Here is a 6,641-nt window from a genome sequence, read left to right as displayed (position 1 = left end):
CACAAATATCTGATGGGTAGGGTAGCTCAGACCTATTAGGCCAAAAGAATGGAGAGTTCAAGTCAAGCCTAGGCCACATAGTAATTTAAATGCTAGTCTCATCTGTGAAGCAACACCCTGTTCAGACCAAAACATTAGAGTCCAACTGAGAAAAAAAAATAAGCCAAATTAAGAGAAAACAAAATACAGAATAATAGAAAAGGAGAAAAAACAATTGTCATATTTACATATTCATTCTTTTGTCTGCTTGATTCATCAGGCTTCTCAAATATTTATTTAAAATAATGGACGGTTTAGTCGGATTTTTATTTTAAAATTTTGATTTATTTTTATGTGTATGAGTGATTTGTCTCTAGGTATGTAGGTGCTTCTATATCATGCAATGCCCACAGAGGCCAGAAGAAGGAGTCAGATTTCCTGGATTTGAGATGGTTGGTTGGTTAGTTGATTAATTTGTTGGTTGGCTGTTAGCCCCCATGTGGGTGCTGGGAACTGAACTCAGGTCCTCCGTAGTTGTAGCCAGTGCTCTTTTCCACTGATCTATCTTTCCAGTACTTCCTCCCCATGTTTAAGTATTGCATCAAAACCTTGCCATATCCCATGCCTATAATTCCCTTTGATCCCCACATTCTGGGCGTGGCTAACTATGTGCCCACTGTAAATCTTTTTTTTTCCTTTTATTTTATTTAAATTTTTTTCCTTATTAAGTTTTCATTTTTCCACTTTTTAACATTAACTCTACTTTTCTGGGGAAAGAAATCAGGTCCCCACCTCCTTTGCTTGTGTTATCTGCCTAAGGCATTTGAGAGCCCAGGGCCCAGACAGTTCAGTGTGGCTGCACATTTCGTTAGAGGTTCTCTTTTAACTTCAGAACACAAAGTTTGAATTGTGATCAGGATGCCTCTGCTCTCAAGTGCAGAATCAGGGTTCCTTTCTAAAGTGCCTTGGAATATGCTTTCCTCAGTACAGAAGTAGGGTCCTTACACTGTCTGCAGACCACTTCTAGAGCTTGCTGGTAGTTGGTCTAGGGGAATGCACACCACACCTCTGCCACAGGGCACTAAGACCTGGTTTCTTGCTTTACAACAGAAAGAGAAAACCACATTCAGTGAGGGGTAGACTCTTAAGATTGACAGCAGGGCCAGGTTGCTATGGCACTCCATTGTTCTAGCACCTATATGGAGAAAGATGGAAAAGATCACTGTACCCTCCATGTCACCTATGCTAGCCAACCCACACACATTTCTCTGTCTACCACTGCACACAGACCTGACTTTAGCCTCTGAAGACTGACATTAACCCATGACCTGCCTGCCCATTTATGTCCTCATGCCCTTAGAGCCCACCACCTCAACACTTGACTCCATCCATGTTGCATGTTCCCCAACATACCTTGGGAGCTAACTCTCAATTTTCAGATGCAGTACTCTGCTCTCTTGGACCCTTCCAGGAAAAATGAGGCTAACAAGGTTGGTCATAATGCTCTGTCTGATACCTCACAACCATGAATAGTTTTTATGCATCCTACGATATTCCCCTCTCTGAGCAAATTCCACCAGTCACAAATGTAGCCTCCATTCCTTAGTCTTTGGAGTGGAAGTCTAGATGTGTTGTAAAGTTTTCTATCATCTTCTGGGACCTCAGAGGGCTGGAAATGGCACGAGTTCTTCTAATTTCCCTCTCTTTTCAAGATTGGACTTGAAAAACCAAAGAACTTCTCACTGGACTGACTAAAGTCCCACAATTGCCAAAGGAAGCCACACCTTCCTGTGTCCTGGAGGAAATCATCTGGGCAAGCTTTTCACGCTGTGCACAGCTTGAGCTCCTCAGGCCTGACAGTGACGCCAGGACTCTGTGAGCCTTTCTCTTTGGGGGACAGTTCCTCTCATCCCCACAAGAATGTCTCAGCTTGACTGGTTTTGAATGAGAACCCTCCCTAGCCTAACTGGGTTCCTGCCCATTATAGTCTATTACACTGTTTGTGCCAGCTCAATAGAGTAGATTCTGGGATCCTGGGATTCCTCCTACTGATCTGATGCCATCTGTCACAAACACCTCACTTAGTTCCTTAAGTTTACAGATGCTACTATTAGGACTATTTCTTGGCCTTCAGAGGCATAGAAACAGGATGGAGGTCTTCCTAGGTACCACTCTTTTCAGTAGTCATTCTCTAGGGAATACTGATAGTTTTTCACATTTACTCCAATTAGGGCCAAGACTCCTGACTCTGAAGGGCAAAGATCACTCTATCACTAATAATATTGCAGTGTCTATCAGATGTCCCTTAATAGAATAGATTTTTGGGTGCTTTTACCACAAAAATCCCATGAAAATGAGAAAATGCATATTTTAATTTGCTTACCCATATAAATCAGTTTATTATCTATATATATTAAAACATTATTGCGTTTAATCTTAAATTCACAAAATGAAAGTAGTATTCTTTTTTAGTACGGAGCATGTGCATAATGTGGGGGGGGACACACATACTGTCGCACTCATGTAGAGGTCAGTGACAACTTTGGAGAGTGAGTTCTCCCCTTCTACCTTTATGTGGGTTCTGGAGGTTTGATTAAACTCAGGTATCTGGGTTCAGGGATCAATGGTCTTTACACTCAAAGTAGTATTTTCAAATGTTTTTTATTTTACTTTTTAAAACATTTATTCATTTTGTTTTGTTAGTGTATGTGCATGTACATATTGGGGGCATGTGAAGGTCACAGGACAATCAGTGGGAATTGGTCCTCCCCCTCTACTACATGTGTTCTAGGAATCCAACTCCTGTCATCAGCATGTGATAGCATGTGCAAGACCTGTGCAAACTCAAACAAAACCCAGCATAGAGTTGAGGAAATGAGCAACAAGTCACAACTTTGGTGAGGAACTATGGGCAGCTGATCACTGCTGGATAAGGGAGAGTTGATGTTCTTTGAGGGAGTGTTGCCAGATAGGCTGAGCAGACTCCAGTTGATGAACTCACACTGAAGGACATCTGGGGACACAAACTTGACTTGATAGGCCTTAACATTTATTACAAAATGCATGAAGTCCTGTGGGTCGGATATGAAGGGGCTTTAGTTAGGAAAGGGGGAGACTAAATATGATTAAGATGTATCATAGTAAGTCCAAAGAATCATTAAAAATATTTTTTAAAAAAGTGAATTAAGAGACATGTACCACCCATTTCATTGTCTTCCACCTGATCCCTGACATAATCTGGAAATCCTCCCCTGACTTCCACTTGAGACCTATGTATGTATTCTAAGGTCTTCAATTCTCCTAGGAAGAAGTTAGATTGCCTTACTGTACCGAATTGTTCAGTTTCCCTAGATGAATGGCTGTGGAAAGAATCTATGCTGTCCCCACAATAGCAGGTTACATGTCATCGGGCTCTTGGCAAAACCTGGAAATCAGACTTCAGCTGACTTGAGGCAACACACTTTGACATGGTTCCTCGAAATGTCCTTGTGATGTTCTGGAAGGAATTTAACGCTTTATCATTTTATGTTACCCATTTCTCTCTGGTCTATGAACAAGACCTGGGTTCTATGTAACTGTATTCTTCTTGGGTAATCCCCTTAGACACTTGGTATCATCATGTTGACTCCTGATAGACACTCTCCTTATAATCAATGTAGCCCCTCTCAATCCAAGGACATCTTATCTCTGAGACCCAGTTTAATTCCATATAGAAGGAGTAAATTCAATCTGAAAGTCCTGCAGAGGAATACAGAAGTGGTAGGTTTTGTTTTAATTTATTTTTTATTTTTATTTTATGTGCATGAGTGTTTTGCCTGCATGTATGTAAGTACACCACATGTGTACAGTGTCCACAGAGACCAGAAGAAGGTGTTGGATACCCTGGAACTGGAGTTATGGACAGTTAGCTGTCATGTGGGTGCTAGTAATCAAGCCTTGGTCCTCTGCAAGAACAGCAAGTGTTCTTAACCACTGAGTCATCTCTCCAGCCCTGAGGTGAGAGTTTTTCTTTCTTTGTTTTAATTCTATAGACCTTTATTTTTTAAATTTTTAATGTTTATTTTTATTGAATGTTTGTGCATCTTAATAATCTTTATAACCCATTCCCCATATGCATCCCCCATGGCCCCTCTCCCCTTCCATCTTCTTTAAGGGAGAGACTCTAGATAGGCTGACTAGACTCCAGTGGATGAATTTTCACTGAGGGACATCTGAGTACACAACCTTGACTTGATTAACCTTAACATATATGACAGAATGCATGAAATACGGAGGTGAGAGTTTTTAAGGCTATGTTTTTCTCTGTTTGCCATTAGGTTCAGATGCCTCTTAGATCTCAAAATCTCAAAAAAATATGTGAGGCAATTCTGCTCAGACTGGCATTATGCTCTGGAACTTTCTATGTCAGGGAGTGGATAGGATGGTCTGTCTGTGACACACCTCATATTCTGAGGTACTGGTCTCCTCAGTGAAGCCCATATGTGTGTTCCTATCCCAGGCTTTCTTTTGACTTTGGCTCTGGGATTAAATAATTCTGGGGAATGTCTAACTTTGCCAAATGAAGAGTAATAGTAATCCCACCTCTTCAAGCTTTGTTTAAAAGTGGCTCCCTATTATAGAGGGGTAAAATGGGAAAAAGTGTGCTCAAACTAATAGCCCTGCCTTTTGCTTTCTGAAGCTGAAAATGTCCTGGGAAAATGTAAGCATGGCTACTTTTGCCAACATGTCCAGATATTACAGCAGCATATTGTTCTAAACTCCCCCATTCTTTCTTGGATGGGTCCTCTTATCAGCAGACCTTGTCCTGTACTTCACCAGAGTTAGATACTGCCTTCCTTGGATTAAGTGAGTCTATTCTACTAGGCGAAGGCTGTCTCCTACCCAAAACCATCTCTGGAGGAAGTATGAAGGCATCTCACTTTGAAATTCTGCAATGAGTTTCTTTTCAATTCCTATAGTGCTCTCAGGATTGTAATTTGCATTCAACATAAAATCTTTAGCACACTGCTCACATATCTCAAATTAACACTTTTTTCCTTAGAATATATTCCTTATACTAAATTATGAGTACTTTATGAGATTTTATATATATCTTTGATCATACTTACCCCTATTTTCCCTTTTCTTTTTTGTTTTTTTCTCTACAGCCTGGTCTAATTCCCATGACTCTCTATTTCTTACAATACATGGGGGATTTAGATATAGACCTTAACTCTTTCATTTATTTGTTTAATGTTTTCCAGTACTGGAAATTAAACTTAGGATACATGCATGCCAAAGTACAAAGTAAAAGCTCATTCACTACACTATGTCCCTAGCTATTTTTTATCTGTTTTTTCTTCCCCCCTTTGTGTGTGTGTGTGTGTGTGTGTGTGTGTGTGTGTGTGTGTGTTTTGGGATATCTTGTGCTAATGGCTCCCTCTGACTCCCATCACACCCACATGTTGGGCTATTGAAAACACCACAAACCTTGTTTTTGTGTATGGGTGTGTGGTGTGAGGCTGTGCACTTTCATATGTGTGAGTGTGCATGGAGGTCAGAAGGTAAATCTTGGGTGTAGATCCTCGCATTCCTCCTTGTTTCAGATAGGTTTTATTGTTCATGGTTGTGCAACCCAGGCACACTCGCCCACTGGCTTCCAGGGATTTTCCTGTCTACCTCCCACCTCATGGTAGGAACACTAGGATTACAGACTGACTTGTGTATGTGGGTTTAGGGGATCAGAACTCAGGTTCTGAAGCTTGCAATGGCAAGTGCATTACACACTGAGCAATCTCCCAAGCCTATTGTTTATATTTTATTTTTCATGTTTTTGGTCTTAGCTCCCCAATTCCTTAAGGATGAAGTTAGGCCCCTTCAGGTTTCCTTATATATACCACCTTGGGCTTTCAAGGGCCTAGGGCTGGAGCCTACTCAGTGTGATCACACACTTGGCTAGAGTTCCACTTTTTATCACTGAGGACCCCAAAGCTGAATTTAATTTTGATCTAGGACTACACCATCTTCAGAACCAGAGCTCCTTTGTAAAACCAAAGTCCCTTCTCCTTTCTGAGACATGCCAAGGTACTTTGCAGAACACATTCTTCCCCAAAGAGCCAGAAAACCCAGGGGTGGAACTGAACACAGCCTCTGTGATTATTAGAGGGTTATGTTTTTCTTCATACATATTCAGGGTCCTTGAGCACAGACCACTTCTAGTGCTCACTGATAGCAGGTCTAAGGCAAGGTACACAGCATCTCTGCCAAGGGAAATAAGACCCAAATCTTCCCCTTCCCACAAAAAGAACTTTAGATTAAAACACATCCAGCCAGGGGATGGCTCTAAGGACTGACTATAGAGCCAGGTTGCTATGGAACCCGAGGTCAGAATGCAAGAGAGCCTGGAATTCCTCTGTACGCCCCCTAAGACATATAGCCTTCCGGACCCCCCACACCTTTCTTAGTCCACTGTGCATAGAGCTCCCATCAGGCTCCTGAAGACTGACAGTTCATTCCCTTATCTTCTCCTAACACCCCTTCGTTACCCAGTAACTTTGCATTCTCCCCCCATCTTGCTTGCACGCATCCCCTGCTCCTCTTGGAACTTAACATTCAGCTTTAAGAAGCACAACATTGCTTTCATAGATTTTCTAAGCAGATGTGAGAGTAACAATTTTGCGGTG

The sequence above is a fragment of the Nannospalax galili genome, unplaced genomic scaffold (assembly GCF_000622305.1).
Source record: "Nannospalax galili isolate Female #2095 unplaced genomic scaffold, S.galili_v1.0 scaffold7, whole genome shotgun sequence".
Classification (NCBI taxonomy): domain Eukaryota; kingdom Metazoa; phylum Chordata; class Mammalia; order Rodentia; family Spalacidae; genus Nannospalax; species Nannospalax galili.
This window is presented reverse-complemented; position numbering follows the sequence as displayed.